Source organism: Lissotriton helveticus, chromosome 3_1 (genome assembly GCF_964261635.1).
Source record: "Lissotriton helveticus chromosome 3_1, aLisHel1.1, whole genome shotgun sequence".
NCBI classification, from domain to species: domain Eukaryota; kingdom Metazoa; phylum Chordata; class Amphibia; order Caudata; family Salamandridae; genus Lissotriton; species Lissotriton helveticus.
Genome location: NC_136061.1, coordinates 925,892,543 through 925,909,283, shown reverse-complemented (window position 1 = coordinate 925,909,283; position 16,741 = coordinate 925,892,543). Strand labels below are relative to the sequence as shown.

Here is a 16,741-nt window from a genome sequence, read left to right as displayed (position 1 = left end):
CTGCCGCCTCAATAATTCGGGGGAGCGCCTCTGCAATATTAACAGTAACCACGGCAATATCGTCCGCATAGGCGTATACTTTATGACATTGTGTTTTTATCTGAACCGGATTAATTATATCATCTGCCTCCATCGTAGTGATAAAAGGATCAATATATAGCGCAAACAAGAGCGGAGAGCAGGGGCACCCTTGTCTTGTTCCCCTTGCTATCACAGCCGGCTTACAGATTTCACCCCCTACCCGGATTACAGCTGTTGGATGAATATACAGCGTTTGTATTGCTTTTATAAATTCAGGAGGAAATTCCCTCCAGGCCAAGCCTGCCCATAAAAACCGCCACGTGACCCTGTCGAATGCCTTTTCGGCATCCAACAGGGCCACGCCGACGGGTGAGTTGCTGCTCTGAGCCCAATCCAATATAGATATTATTCTCCTGATGTGGTCCGTAGTATCTCTAGATTGGATAAACCCATGCTGGCGGAGTGATACTAGTCCAGGAATCAAATCGTTAAGTCTATTAGCAAGAATTTTTGAGTAGATTTAGCTGTCGGCGGTCAGTAATGAAATGGGCCGATATGAGCCCATTTCCATTGCATTCTTCCCTTTCTTTTTAAAAAATAACTATTGTGGCCTGAGACCATGAATCCGGTGCCCGGCCAAGAAAAGCCTGTTGACAGACTTCCAGCAATTCCTTCTGAATTGCACTCCGAAATATTCTAAAGAATTCTAAAGGGATGCTATCAGGGCCTGTCGCTTTCCCCTGTGCCAATCCCAAAAGCGCAGTTTCTACTTCAGCCCAGTCCGGTGGTATAGATAAAATTATCTTATGATAATCTGTCAAAGTATTGGGCTCTAAGCGGCGAAGATATTCTAACACCGCCTCCCCATTCCTGCCCTCTTCAGTCTCACTATATAATGATTGGTAAAATTCATGAAATGCGTGAAGAATCCCCGGTTTTGACTCTAGTATTCTCCCATGCATGTCCATGATTTTTGCAATATTGTTATATACGGCCTTCTCCCTCAACCTCTTTGACAAAAGTCTCCCAGTGTTTTCACTATACTCATAAGCTTCTTCCCTGTATTGTGTATATTTCTCAGCAATCTGTTCTGCAATATTAGCATAAGCCAAAGTCCTCATGATTGTAAGATCTTGCTGAGCCTTTTTAATTAGTTCGATCTCTCCACCCCTAGATATTACATCAGCTAGATTATGTTCTTTCAAAACTACCTGTGCAAAATCATATTGACATTTGGTCATCCATTTCTTATATTTATATTTGGAGAAGCTAAGAGTTTCCCCACGGACAACAGATTTGAATGTGTTCCATACTATCTCCCGGGATGCCGTGCCTTTATTTAAATTAAAAAATTCCTGTATGTGTTTGAGCATTACTTGACAGTACTCCTCATCGACCAAAAGCCTCCTGTCAAAAGTCCAAGTCCGCGGGGAACCCTCTGAGCTCCCTCCATAGCCAATTCTAAAATCACAGGATTATGATCAGACACCACTTTCGGATGTATTACTATGTTAACTTTAGTTAACAAAACAGTAGAAATAAGAAAATAATATAGGCGGACAAACTTAGAATGTGGGGCAGAAAAGAAAGTATAACCAGACCGATCAGGATGTAGAACATTCCATACATCGTAAAGATCTTGTTCTAACATTAGCCCCCGTAGGGCGCCATACATTAATGTATTTCTTCCTATGTACCTATGATTCGATCTAACATTAAAGTCTGCAGTAATATTTATATTCAAGTCTCCACATAGCACCACGGGTTGAGGCCATTGGGCCAGTTCCACATTAATGAAGTTAAACAGTTCTGCATCATCCAGATTTGGCCCATAAATATTACACAAGGTGAACATGCTGTGATCGATCTTTACTATTCCTATTGCCCAGCGACCCCATTTATCTGCAGCGAAATTAGTACATATACCTAATCCGTGTTTCATCAATATGGCAACCCTTCTTTTAACCCCAGTTTGCCTAGAACAAACTACCAATTCCATACCCAAATTCTTCAAAATATCCCTTTTTAGCCATGGTACGTGAGTCTCTTGTAGACATAATATATCAATTTGCAGTATTTGTAAAATTTTTGCCACTACATGTAGTTTTTTAACATTATTCAAGCCACATATGTTTAGCGTGCATATTTTAATGTTCTTATCCATCGTAAAGATTCACCCCTAGCTTCAGTACCTTACAATACATCCTCCGCCCTCCAAACTAGAAGAATTCCAAAATAAACATAACTCATTTTTGTCTTAGTCTTCACAACTTGAGGAGTCTTCTAAAGGTGAGTAGGTCTTGGGTCTGCCGTAGGTGGGAAGGGAGGGTGTTCCAGGTCTTGGCGGCGAGTTAGGAGAAGGATCTGCCGCCGGAGGTTGTTCGTTGGATGCGGGGGGCATCCGCAAGGGCGAGGCTGGCGGAGTGGAGCTGGCGGGTCAGGGTGTAGAAGTTGAGTCTGCTGTTCAGGTAGGCTGGTATGGCGTTGTGGAGTGCTTTGTGTGCGTGGGTGAGGAGTTTGAAAGTGATCCTGTTGTCGACGGGGAGCCAGTGTAGGTCTCGCAGGTGGTGGGTGATGTGGCTGCGGCGGGGGACGTTGACGATCAGTCGGGCAGAGGCGTTTTGGATGTGTTGTAGTCGTCGTAGCAGCTGTTTGGCTGGGATTCCTGCGTAGAGTGCGTTGCCGTAGTCCAGTCTGCTGCTGACGAGGGCCTGTGTCACCGTTCTTCTTATTTCGGTCGGGATCCACTTGTAGATCCTGAGGAGCATGCAGAGTGTATTGTAGCAGGAGGAGGAGACGGCGTTGACCTGTTTAGACATGGAGAGGGCGGAGTCGAGGATGAATCCTAGGTTGCGTGCATGGTCGGTGGGTGTCGGTGCTGCTCCCAGTGTGGTCGGCCAACAGGAGTCGTCCCAGGCTGAGGGGGTGGGTCTGAGGATGAGTACCTCCGTCTTGTCCGAGTTTAGCTTCAGACGGCTGTTCTGTATCCAGGCGGCGACGGCCTTCATTACCTCGTGGAGGTTGGTTTTGGCAGTGTGCGGGCCCTTGGTGAGGGAGAGGATGAGCTGGGTGATGGTGTGAGGTCGTGTTGGCTGGCCACTTGTGCAAGGGGGGCCATGTAGATGTTAAACAGCGTTGGGCTGAGGGATGAGCCCTGGGGGACGCCGCAGATGATGTCGGTGGCCTCGGATCGGAAGGGTGGGAGGCGGACGCTCTGGGTTCTGCCGGAGAGGAAGGACGTGGTCCAGTCAAGGGCCTTCTCTTGGATTCCGGCTTCTAGGAGGCGTGTCTTTAGACTGCTATGGCAGACCGTGTTGAAGGCGGCTGACAGATCCAGGAGGATGAGGGCTGATGTTTCGCCGTTGTTTAGTTGGCGCCTGATGTCGTCTGTGGCATTGATGAGGGCTGTCTCGGTGCTGTGGTTTCGTCTAAACCCGGACTGGGACGGGTCCAAGATGTTGTTGTCTTCCAGGTGGTGGGCCAGTTGTATGCTGAAGTTATTAATACTCATTTAATGCCGTTGGACCCATACATACACTTGCACTCTTATGCGCAAAAGGATAAATTACCTACTTGTCATCCTAGTTCTCTTCCAGGGGTATCCTCATCAAAGTCATAAGCACTGAATATTCCCGTCCATGTGCTGCAACCCCGGAATCTATATAAAAAATTAGATATGAAAACTTATACATACAGATATATATATATATATATGTATATATATATATACACACATACACATATACATATATACAGATATATATATATATATATATATATAGAGAGAGAGATAGATATATAGATAGCTATAGATACATATATCATTTATTTTTTTCAAACCATTGCAGCCTTCTAACATCAATCAAAGGCTAATCAATGCTCTGAAACTTCTGATTTTGCAACTATAGATTGGAGAACAAACAAGACAAGTAGGAGGACAAGAATCACTTGAACTCTCTAATGAACTCTCTTTAATGACCAAAAGAAAGTTCATCTGCAAAACAGTAGGCATTGTTAGCCCATAGGCTGCAATGTAAATTCAATACATAGAAAATGAAAGCAATTGTTAGCATAAACTGGCACCGTGCCTTTAAGGCAGCCATGTCCCTCAGCTTCCTATCATGCCTCAGGGTTGACAATTAGGTCAGTTGTTCTTTGCAGAGACCCGATGGTCAGGGCACAAAGATATGACTTAACAAGCATTGGCATTGCCAATAGGTCTCGCCTTTGGGACCTTATAAGTACTTAACTATGCAGCACAATATCATTGGTGCAACATCAACTGTTGCATGGCTAAACACTTATAAAGTCCCAAAGGCGAGACCTATTGGCTATGCCATTGCTTGTTAAACTTGGTAACACTGTCAGGGCATTGGTTGCACCTCATTAGTACCAGTTTAAAACCCTAATCTAGCAATAAGCAATAGAAAGGGGGTTGGTCCAGCTTTGCAAAGAGCCTTTCACTGTGTGGCAAAACATATTGCTGCATTTTTTTGTAACTTTCGACCCGTTAGAGCTAGAAACAAAAACATTTCTTGTTAAAATCTTCAGATTATGCGGCAAATTATAGATTCAATGGCAAACGTGGAAAATCTACAATTATGCTAAAATCGCCGCTGCCGCACAATCACATAATTCCAGTGGCCCGGTCTATAACCCTCTTAGCGTCTTATGTATATGTCCTGGTGGAACAGCCAGTATGCCGTTCGATGGGTGTGCTGATAAGCTAATAAAAACCTTTCTCTCCGTCAGTAAGATGAGCATAAAAAGGATTACTATAACTTGTTTCCAAAAAATGTTTGCAAACATATGACTATCAGGATTAGTCGGCAGAAATGTTATTTTTAATTTTGTGCCATATGCTTGTAATAAAAATTTAAATCCAACTTAACCATACAACCATGGTGGCAAATTGGGTTTGACAATGCTTGTTAGTTACATATATCACTCTAAACGTGATTTTACCAAAGGGAAGAGGAATATTGCAAAAGGGCTAAGAAAGTTGTCAAGAATAAAGCAGTAAACGACTGCATTAAATTTCAGAGTGTGCGTTAATAAGGGTTTATGTTTGTGGCCGGGGCCTGTTTGCACACTGCGCGGGCCCCTCTCTCCCGCCTGCCGGGTCTGGCGCGCTGCCCGTCGGATCGGGAGATGGATCCATCTCCGCGTGGCAAGGCCTTCCTTATAATTAACCTGTGCTGACCCACCGGGCACGTCGGCAGGGCAGGCGGCTGGGCACAAGGCGGGGGCACGATGCGGGGCACGAGGCTGGGGTTGCCCAGCTTTCTGCAGCGACGGACCGTCACTGGAAGAACACCTTGACCACAGGCTGCCCGCGATTTACGGCCTTCATTTATCAAGTGCAGCATAAATCACTTTTACCCGCGAAATCTAATAAATGTTCCACAACTCTGATTTACCCAGACGGTGGAGACATTGGTCCTTTTTAACATAAAACTTGATGCTTTTTTTCCCCTGTTTAATAAGATTTCAGCGAGCGCCACACAGTGACACCATATCCTGCAACAAAACTCAACCACCCTGAGACCAAGCTTTCTCATCATGAGAACACATAGATAACAATACAAACCCCACAGCTTAATTTGGGCTGGTGGGAGTCCGCACCCCAGCACTCAATTTGGGGACCTGCACTTATTTTTCCTTCAGGCTTTTCTGAGAGCAATAGAGGGAACAACAGACACTGCGAAAAGAAAGAGGAAGGGAAAGATTAAACAAGCGCTGAAACACAAACGCGGACCTGCGGGCGCGAAAGTGAAACAGTACTCTGGGTTAACAAGTGGGAGGGGTGGGGGGAGTGCGGCCGAGAGAACACACGGCGATTCCATTGCGGGAGCGAGCCTTGGGCACCATCTGTTTGGAAGTTAATTACAAACAGGTGTTGACAAAGCTCGCTCCCGCAAGGGAATCGCCAAACGTGCACGAATTGCCATTGAAAGCAATGCAATGCGTGCACGTTTTTGGCTGAAAAGGCGAAGCGATTTCTAAAGGTCTTTTTCCTATGCCGCGCAAGCGCGCTGCGTAGGCGAGACCTAAAAATGCCTCATTTGCCTGGGGGAGGTGGGAGGGTTGCTTATGACTTTGATGAGGATACCCCTGGAAGAGAATTATAGGTAAGTAACTTATCCTCCTCTCCAAGGGGATCCTCATCAATAGTCATACACACTGAATCGAATAGCAAGCACATCCTCCACCTGCAGGCAAATGAGAAGCAAAGAAAAGTATATAAGCTGATTTCAGCATTGAAATAAGTTTCTCACGGAGGCCTGGCCTACTTGAGCGTTTGCTCTGGCATCCAAGTTGAGACAATAGTGTCTCGTGAAAATATGTACCAATTTCCAAGTGGCTGCATTGCAGATCTCAGCAATCGGTACACTGTGCAGAAAAGCCACCGTAGCTGCCTTCTCTCTAGTGGAATGAGCCTTGGGAGTCGAAAAGAGGGGCATATTGACAACTGGTAAGCCAGCTTAATACATGACACTATCCATATGGAGACAGAGCGCCTAGACGCTGGGAAACCTGTTTTGACAGAACCACAGTTTACGAACAGTTGATCAGATTTCCTAATAGCCTTAGACTTGTCTAAATAGAATTTTAAGACCCTTTTTAGGCTTAGGAGGATAAAGGGACCTCTCAGCTGGCGTGGAGGGATTAGGAAAAAAGGTAGGCAGTGAGATAGTTTGGTTAACATGAAAATCCGACACTACCTTTGGAAGGAAGGAGGGATGGGTTCTCAGAACTACTTTTGAGGTGAAAAACAGTGTATGGCTTATTAGAGCTGAGCGCCCGAATCTCGCTCACCCTACGAGTGGAAGTGACTACCACTAAAAAGGCAGCCGTGTAAGATGATGAAGGGAAGCTTTGTGGATAGGCTCAAGGGGGTGCCCCATGAGCTTGGAAAGAACCAGGTTTAGCTCCCAAGGAGGAGAAGGAGGTCGGATTGGAGGGAAAACGTTCTTTAAACCTTGCAGGAATTCCTTAACCACCTGAACCTGAAAGAAAGCCGGTTGAGAGGGTGACTTTCTATATGCTGTATTGACAGCGAGATGTATCTTTATGGAATTAAATTTCAGACCAGATTTGGCTAAGTGGAGGGGATAAGGTAGAATTACCTCCTCTTGACCCTTGGTAGGCTGGAAATCATTACACACCACATATAAAAATGTTTCCATTGAAAAGAATAAGAGTGACTTGTCGAAGGCCTTCTAGACTCTTTCAAGATGTTTTTGCAGTCCTGAGGAAGACCTAGGTGTCCGTGCTGGAGGACCTCAGGAGCCATGCTGCTAAGTTCAGCGAGTCAAGGCTGGGGTGATGAATCCTCCCGTTCTTTTTGGACAACAGGGCCAGCCTGCACAACAGTCCCCTGAGCTGGCATTATGAGAGATGTAGAAGGTCCGTGGACCACCACTGTCATAGCCAGTCCCGTGCAATTAGTATCATCCTTGAACTGGAGTGGGAGAACTTGGTTATGACCTTCGGTATGAGAGGAAGAGAAGGAAAAGCGTGCACAAAGTTCCCTGACCAGTTTACCAAAAGTGCATTCCCTTTCGACCCTGGTCGGTTAAAACCTTGACGCGAAGTCACTGCATTTTTTGTTTGTATTGTCCGCAAAGAGATCGATGCTTGGACGACCCCATTGTCTGAAGATTCCTTCCCCCACCTCATTGTGTAGGACCCAATCTTGTTGATCATCGAAGTGACGACTGAGAGAATCTGCTTGAGCATTTTGATCCCCTGGCAGGTATATTACTGTGATCAACAGTTGCCTTGCCAGTAGCCAGTGCCATAGTGTTTGAGCCTCTACGGATAGAGATGGAGATCAGGTCCCCCCTTGTTTGTTTAGATAGTACATGGTGGTCGTATTGTCCATCTGTAGTAGTATGCCCCCCCCACTGGAATGGGAAACAGCGACGGGGGAAGTATACATTCATTGCTTTGAAGGGGTTTTTGTCAAAACGGTGGACTGGCGTGGGGCCCCTCTCCCACGGGAAGTGCAAAGTCCCTTATAGTTAGGCCACTGCGAGGGTCTTTTTCGCCGCTACAATAATCACAGAATCCGGAGAAGGATATGCTCTAAGAAATAGTGGATCTTGTTATGGAGGCCTGTACTTTTCAAGATCCTTTCCGGGGCAGTCTTAAGTGTTGCCGGTGTGAGACATATATCCATAACCGGCTGAAGAAGCCCAGGCACTAAAGGCAGCAGAGGTCTTGTCGCTGATCTAAGATGCAGGGTTTCAAAGATCACAGAGGATGAGGTTTGAAGGATAGCCATGTCAATGTTCATTTTTGAGGCCCCCCTGGTAAGCACGCCCGGAAATGTGCTAACATCGTCTACTAGAGAGAATCTCGAAGGAGGGCTATCTGTTAAGGTAGGTGACTAGTCCCTTTTTGAAGAGTCAGTCGAGGATGAAGACCATGAAGATGATCTGTGTCTTCTCCAATGACTTCATGCTGGGGACCTCCTTCTTGTAGGTGGGGTCGCAGTTCGAGCACGATCTCGGCCACTCTGGGAAATTGTGGGAGAGAGGTCTACTGTCTGCACCAACTGAGCCAGTCGTGACCTGTTCAGGGGGCTGGAGCAGCCCCATGTCCCTTACACCTATGTTGAACATTTCTGCAAATGATAGCAACATCCACCTAGGAGAATGGTGCACGGAGGGTGATCTCTGCTCTCCTGTGTCTTGTTGTACAGGAGGTTCTGTTGTATGCGGTTGAGAATGCTCAGGAGAGGAGACTGAACTGTCCGACGATGGTAGAAGGACCTCTGGAGATCTTGAAATTGACAACGTCGTGTCTTAACGCTGAGCAATCAGAATATCTTACTGATCGAGATCGATGAGTCGACGTCGAATGCGGAGAATGCCTCGATGTCAAGCGTTGAGCCACTGAGACTTCTTGGACTGGAATAAGAGGGCCGAGAAGACACTGATGGAGTCTGGATTCTCAATGTCAGAAGAGATGCCGCTGACAGTGTCCGTATTCTCGACATCAGCTTTCGGCCCTGAGATCACCGATGGAGAAGATGTCTTGACGTCGTAAGGTTAGGCAACGACGGTGAGCATGACCGTCGTTGAGGTGTCAGAGAGGGTCGAGGTCTCGACATTGACCGCCGTCGGGTTGACGTCAATGGAGGGGTTCGTCTCTACGTCGAGCGTCTATGAGGTGATGCTAACGGAGGAGGATGATGATGATCTGACACCTGTGAATGACGACGATGAGTAGACTTCGACGCTATCTTCAGTGCAGTTCTTCGAAGCAGAGTCGTGTTCGATGCCGTCGACTGTGGCGGACTCGTCGATGGGGAGACTCGTTTAGTCACTGGAGGCATTTTCGACGCTGAGCCCGACGCCCAAGGACAGCAGACAGGGTTACTTCTCGAGGTCGGTCTGGATCTCCTCTTCTTATGCCTCACTGGAGATCTTCCTCAAGTAGATTTTTGCTTCTCTGAGAGACCATAAAGACGAATCCTCTCTCTCTCCTTGAGAGTGCATCTAGAAAAGGTTTTACAGTGTTGGCAAATCTCAGAGTGAGACTCAGGAAGACAAAGTATACCCACAGGGTGTGAATCAGTTTTGGCCTTCTTGCCACAGGAAGGACAAGGGTCAACAAGAGAAGAAAGACATGTTGTGAAAGAAAAAAGACAAGTTTCTGACAGAAAAATAGTAGGACCTTACGCTACAGGTTGAAAGACGTCGAGTAAATAGTAACTAACAGGTTTTTTTAGAGAAATTTCTCGAAAAAAAGTCAAAAATAGCAGAGCTGAAACTCCAGGGTCCTGACTGAAGGAGCCAGAAAGAACAACTGACCTAACTGTCAGCCCTGAGGGGCGTGGCCAGGCCACCAACCAAGATGGCCGAGCAGCACTGAAGCTCCGCCAGCCTTACCAGCTTAGCGGCTAAATCCCCAGGAAATGCTGCCGTGAACATCCCCTGCTCGACATCTGAAGTCGTCAGAACAGAGCCTGCTGATCTCACCCGCCCGAGGAATAATGCCCCTGTTGCAGTAGAATCACAGCTCGTGGACCGGGGCGGAGCTACATCAGGCCTCGAGCTCTGTCAAACACCTCGCTGATGATTTAAGGACACGTCGAGACCCGGGCTGGATGGTTGCTGAAAGCGGACATCCCCATTAGCGATGAGTGCCCCGGGCGCTGGCCCCTCCAGATGCCCCCCCCTCTGCTGACCCCTTGCAGTTGCCGGGCCGTGGCCACATTGACCAGGCACCTTCAGTTACGCCAGCATTTTCCCCTAGGCCTCGTGGGGACAGGGCCCGAGAACAAGCCAGGGAGGCGTCCATTCGGCCATGTGCAGGTGCGGATGCGGGGGAGCGTCCGTCGATCCCTGTGCTCCGGTTGCCCCAGCACATCAACTACTGGCAACGTCCTGCCCGCCGAGAGGCCGGTTATTGGTGGCCTCCCTCAACCCTGGCTGAATACTGCACTTTGGCGCCGGGGGCTCTCACAATATCGGCCCTCCACTTAACGGCATTAGAGGCCCTTGGAGCAGGCCGCTCTGGCCCCATATCCCATCCCGTGGCCCACGCTTCTGCTCGCATCGGAACGCTGTGCTACCCCACGCAGTCACGACGGAGGGGCGATCTGAGGGGAACAGCATGGCACCCACGCACAGTGGTGACACACTTTCTCTGCACCGGAATATCCAGTGGAGCGCACTGCCTGCCCTCCGCCATCTTTGGGCCTGATCGGCTGCTTCTGGGACGCCCAGGAGACCATTCCCATTTTGGCCGACGATTCGCTGGGCCGCAGCTGCCGCCTCTGGAGGACTGATCCCAGCGGTTATGGTGTGGGCCTGGACTTGGGCCGGCGCGCTGCGGATCCAGTGCATTGCATCGCCTCCACACTGTCTGCACCATCCCGTGCTTTCATCGCCTGCAACTACCGACCCTGCTGTTGTTCCTTTATCCCTCCGCTTGGCCCTATTGGATTATTCTCATCATTGCGGGGGCCCTCTGGGTTGTCGGCTCCTGGTGGCTCTGCTTGGCTGTGACGGGGAGTGCGGTCTCTTGGGGCACGCTACTTATTTCCTTGATTGTTCATCGGTGTAGACCAGTGATCCCATGAGTGTCCGGTCTCCCCAGAGCTCATACCTTTGTTCCGCGTCGGTGCCCACCTTGTACTGCTTATCAACTACATACCAGGGGATCCTCTGGGGAGCCCATCACCCCTGCACGCCTCACTGAGGCTCCTTGCTTCCCATTTTCACACCATCTGTCGGGCTGCTCACCTGATCGCCTCAGCTTGGAACCCTGGTCCGGTCTGGCGTGGAGGACCGGTTACCTTTCACAGCGGCCGCTTCCCTCACTAATACAGGGCCTTGTGCTGCGATTTTGTGGTATCCCTGGTCGGTCGTACCTCATCGCCGGTGCACAAGGATGCCGGGGAGCCTGGCGCAAGACTGGCTTGGGACATATCACGCTGTTTCTACGACATCCAATGCTTGGCGCACTGATTAGACCTTCCTTCCATAGTTGGCTCCTGGCCCGGGCCTGTCCTCTCCCTGTCCTCGCCCGCAGAGCATGTCCCACTGCCACAGGCCCCGCTGCGTGAAATTGTGGCATGGGCCGCAAAAATCCAAAGCAGAAGACCCTCCCCTTTGAAAAGCTGGTGGAGAAGCTTCCTCAAGACAGTGCGGAAATGGCAGCTGGTGGACAGAGTGTGGATCGTGTCGACGACCCCACTGCCCCTTCCTCTTCCCTGCTGCAGGAGATGAGGGCTGGCTTTAGAGCTCTGGATGGGTGATTTGATGCCCTTGATAAAAATCTCGAAAGCCTGGGAACCAAGCTTCAGGTTCATGACAGACGCCTGGACGTGGCGGATGCGTGCATTTCGGACATAGAGGATGGTGCTGCACAGTCCCTTAAGCGGTTCGAACGTGTGGAGTGTATTCTCAAAGAAGTGGCGATCAAGAAGGAAGAACTAGAAGCGCGCAGTCGACGCAACAACATCCGCAGCCAGAGAGTACCGGAAACCACCGCCACGGGCCGACTGGACCTTTTTGTGGAGACACTGCTGATTGACATCTTCGGCAAGGACTCCTTCACCCCCGGTTGTTGTGGAGCGCGCACACCGCACCTTGGGACCACGGCCAAATCTGGGCTGCCCCACTCTACATATCATTGCACGTGTCATGAACTTTCGGGATCGCGATACTGCACTGCGCCTGGACCACACGGCAGGGTTCCAAATTATCCTTCTTCCCAAACTTTACCATCATGGTTCAAGAGGTCCATCGCAAATACAATTGGGTCAAAGGGGGCATGGCTTGGAAGCCGATGGAGCAAGCTGCGTGAGCGCTGAGCTCCGCACAGATCCCCACAGTAATCCTGGCATATTAAAGTTTTCTAGTCTGCCCGGCGGCACCGATCACGGTCGGTGGGGTGCTGACCTGTCCTGGCACTCGCCCGTTAGCAAATCGGACGCGGAGCAGGGGTTTGAGCAGACTTTCAACCCGAGGTTGCTGGCAGTGGTGCGGCCCAAAATGGCGGCGGCTCCGATGGCGAACGAGCGAGCCTAGGACGGAGGCCGTGCAGAACCACCCGCTGCTGGGGGGACAAAACACTGCTGGAGCCAGAGTGGCAACTCACCAGGGGACCCACTGAGGACCGGATCAACGACGTGCACAAGACGGCCGCGGGCTGTAGCGTCACGTGTCACGGACGCTTCGTGCAGGAACGGGGGGAGCTGTGGCCGGATGTGAGGACCCTGAGGCTCCGGTCCCCTTGGGTTGCGCCATATGAGCCGGAGAAGGTGCGACGGAGCGAGGACGCCTGGTTCAGCGTGGAGGAGCAGCGGCACCATCAATCCTGCATCGGTGAGTGGGGTGCGGCCTAGCCTGGGGCTCCTGGCTGCGGAGGCGGATGCGGGTCCACGGGAGCAGCCGCGGCCTGCGAGCTGCAGCGGGGGCGGATGGAGTGTGCAAGCAGTAGGACGAGGGCCCATAGAGAGGGGACTGCTGCATGAACACTATAACAGCCAGAAGCGGGAGCTGTGGAACACTAACGGAGACTCGGTGCGGCCCTTGACTCCGGGAGGTTGACTGTTGGGGTGTAACGCGAGGCACGAAAGAGGACTCTCAGCTAGTGCTCTGGCCCCCGGGACAGGGGTGACTGTGTGTGCCTAAGGGAGAGTGTCTCCGAAACAGCCCCGGGTGAGGGGGATACACCGTTGGAATTTGGTCCTGAGGTTACACCCCGGAACACGAGGAATAGGTCCCGGACCGGAGCAGCAAGGAGAGTACAGCCCGAATGGGGACAGAGGCGGTGGAGGTGCTGCAAGCAAACCTCCTTTAAGGGTGCAGGTTATTGTTCCTCTTCCACCACTACTGGACATGGGCGCAAGGAGTGGCCCATTGTTTAGTGGGGACTGGCGGCAGCGGGACCAAATCTAGTGCTCATGAGTCTGCGCTATTGAGGGAGCGTGGTGATCCGTTTTCTGGGACACCTGAGCCACAGAGCAGGGAACCTCTAGTGGGCTGGACTCCTGGGCTCATTTGAGGCGGACTCGGACGCTGGTTGTCCTTCTGAAGTCTGGGAATGGGTGTATGTGGCAAGTCTACATACACCTAAACACGCTCCAGAGGGCAAGAACATGGGGAAAACAAAAGGGAAGCAAGGTGGGGCACATCAGCCACCGGACAGCGAAACACCGGCCCAGGCGGAGTTGGATAAGTTGGAGATACCCCAAGATGCAGCACCAATTCGATCGGATATTGGCGGTGATTGCGGACTCATGCACGGCCCTGCAACAAGACATTGCACAGGTGGCAACGGGGCTTGGCCTCCTGCGAGCGGACCACTCAAAGCTTGCAGATAGGGTAAAGCAGGTGGAGGTAACGCTGCAGGAGGTGGCGCCGGCCCAAACTGTACTGGAGAACAAAATGACGGAAGCTTCGGAACGGATACAGGCATTGGAGAAACGAGCAGAGGACGCGGAAAGTCGAAAACGGCGAAATAACATTTGCGTGGTGGGCCTGCCCGAAAAAGTGGAGGGGACAGACATGGTTCAATATCTGGAGAACTGGCTAAGAACTGTGGTGGCTGCTGAGGGGCTGTCGCCCTTCTACATCTTAGAACGGGCACACAGAGTACCTGCGAACCCACCAGAACCGGGGCGTCCTCCCCGCCCGGTGGTAGCCAGACTTCTGCATTATAAGGACAGAGACTTATTACTCGAAAAAGCGCGAAAAGATGGCCCGTATCAAGTTGAAAATGGCAAAGTGCCTATCTTTCCGGATTATACTTTGGAGATCCAGCGCCGCCGCACGTCCTTCCTAGCAGTTAAGAGGGAGCTGAGATCGGAAGGCCTTCAATATTCTTTGTTATTCCCAGCCAGACTGAAAATAATGTTAGATGGTAACACTCATTTCCACGATAGCCCAGAGGACGCATGGACCTGGTTGGAAACCTATAGGGCTGGAACAGACCGAATGGAGCGGCACCACGAGGAGTACTCGAGGGAACTTCATCAGCGCAAGTCAAAGCGGATTAGGCGCCGACGACAGGGTATGCGGAAACCATCTCAGTCACAGACAGAAATAGAAAGGCTGGGGGGGTTGGAAGCGGTGACGGCGTTGTCCAGTGAAAAGGTGTTGCAGTCACTGAGGAGCACGGACTCGGAGATAGACAAAGCACAATCAGGCACTGAGGCCTCAGAAGCGGTAAGTCTACGGATGCCACAGGTCACCCCGGCCACAGCAGACGGACTATTGGACGAGTGAAGTTTTGCAGTTTAGAGGGCTGTTACAGGAAACGTTGTGTGAGAGGAGAAGGCTTGTGTACACGCACAATTTAAGCTGAGGGATGTTGGCACGAGGCAGTCCACGGGGTCCTTTGGGGGTCCGCTCCGAGGAGGGAATTTCGAACAGCATGCAGTAGATCGATAGTCTAAGTGAAGGTGTACGGGTGGGCAAATGAAACTGTGTATACTTGGTGGATAGAAGCGGAGTTACACATTGTACGTAAGCGGTCGCCCGTTGGCGCTGCCCCCCCCCATTGCCCATAAGGCACGCCCCCGCAGTGACTACAGGTGGGCTTAGGAGTGTGTTACCCGTTAGAATAGTTTGGATGGGGACTAGCAGTTTTGTTCTAGGACCTGTTCTTGGGGGGGAAGGGGGGTTGGGGGAATGGTTGGGACATGGGGATCACCGGTGTGTTCATATTTGTGCAGGGAGGGGCGAGACGGTTACTTTACAACGATGGGGACAATACCTGATTTACGTTGTATCACTTGGAATGAAAGGGGACTACACACAATGGCAAGGCGCTATAAGGTCCATGCATATTTGGTCAGAAGAGGGGTTCATATAGCATTGCTCCGAGAAACGCACCTCACTAGAGTAGAGGGTCTAGCATTGCAGCGCAGATGGAGGGGGCAGGTTTTTAGTACATCCTACTCGGCATTCGCAAGGGAGGCATTGATTTGGATTAGAGCGGGGGTCCCCTTTCAGGTAACTAAGCAAACCATAGACTCTGAAGGGAGATTTGTAGCGGTGGAAGGGCGTTTATATGGCGGGGATGTAACGTTGTGTAGTATTTATGCACCAAATGTAGACCAGCGAGATTCCTGGACCGCATGTCTGGCACATTGACGCATTATTTCACGGGCCCAGTAGTGTTAGGAGGAGATTTTAATTCAATAACGGATGTCTCTCAAGACAGGTCGCACCCCCCCCCCTTACCAGATTCCCCAGTCCACAGATTATCAAAATATAGACTAGATTGGAAAACCAGATGGAATTTTGTAGATGTGTGGAGAACCCATCACCTGCGAGACAGGGACTATTCCTATTTCTCGGCATTGCATGAACTCCATGTTCGACTAAATGCAATATTATGTTCAACGTCAATAGTGCCTTCCATAACCCACTCTGAGTATCTTGCTAGGACATTGTCCGACCACAACCCGTTGTTGATTACTATGCATTGGATGCTAGAAAAGTCCGAAATCCCTACTTGGAGATTGCGTCTTGAAACGCTGGACGACCCGGTTTTCAAAAGAGAAGTCGAAGAAGAGATAGTGCATAATTTTAATGAAAATGCAGGGACGGCTTCCACTAGGGCAATGGAGTGAGACGTCTTTAAGTTGGTGGTAAGAGGGTTATGTATTAGTAAGTATGCAGGAGTGCGGAAAGTATTACTGCAGGATGTGGAAAGAGCTGAACGCAGGTTACGATCGGCCGAACGAGCAAGACCTGAGCGCCCGGAAGTACAAAAAGCGGTAGTGGAGGCTAAGGAAGCAGTAGCTACAGAATTAGAGACACTACGGTGCTTCGATTATAAGAAATATGTTGTAAAGGCTCAGGCGGAAGGAGACAAAGCGGGGACGTTGTTGGCGATTTGGCCAACCCCTCTCCACGAGGCTCCCCGATCATGGCACTGGTAGTCCAATATATACTCAAAGAGAGATTATAATTCGGTTCTTGGAGTATTATGAGGTCTTATATGAGAGCACACTGGTGGCGGGGGAGGTAGACGACTCCTTTTAAGAGAACGTGCCCCTCCCGCAGCTAGAGGAGCAGCAAGTGAAGCAATTGGGTAGAGATATAAAAACTGAAGAAATTAGGAGCGCCATTAAACACATGGCTTGCAATAAGACTCCGGGAGTAGACGGATTGCCGATAGAGTTTTACTCGCAGTATTGTTGGCCCGAGGTTGCTAGAGGTCTATAGGGAAGCACGAGAACTTG

At 50.2% G+C, this 16,741-nt stretch overlaps 1 protein-coding gene across 1 annotated transcript in view; it reads right to left on the bottom strand.

Annotated features, from left to right (window-relative positions):
• The window catches only part of CLIC4 (chloride intracellular channel 4), a 254,256-nt gene that overhangs the window by 93,639 nt on the left and 143,876 nt on the right, over positions 1–16,741 (bottom strand). The window lies entirely within an intron of this gene.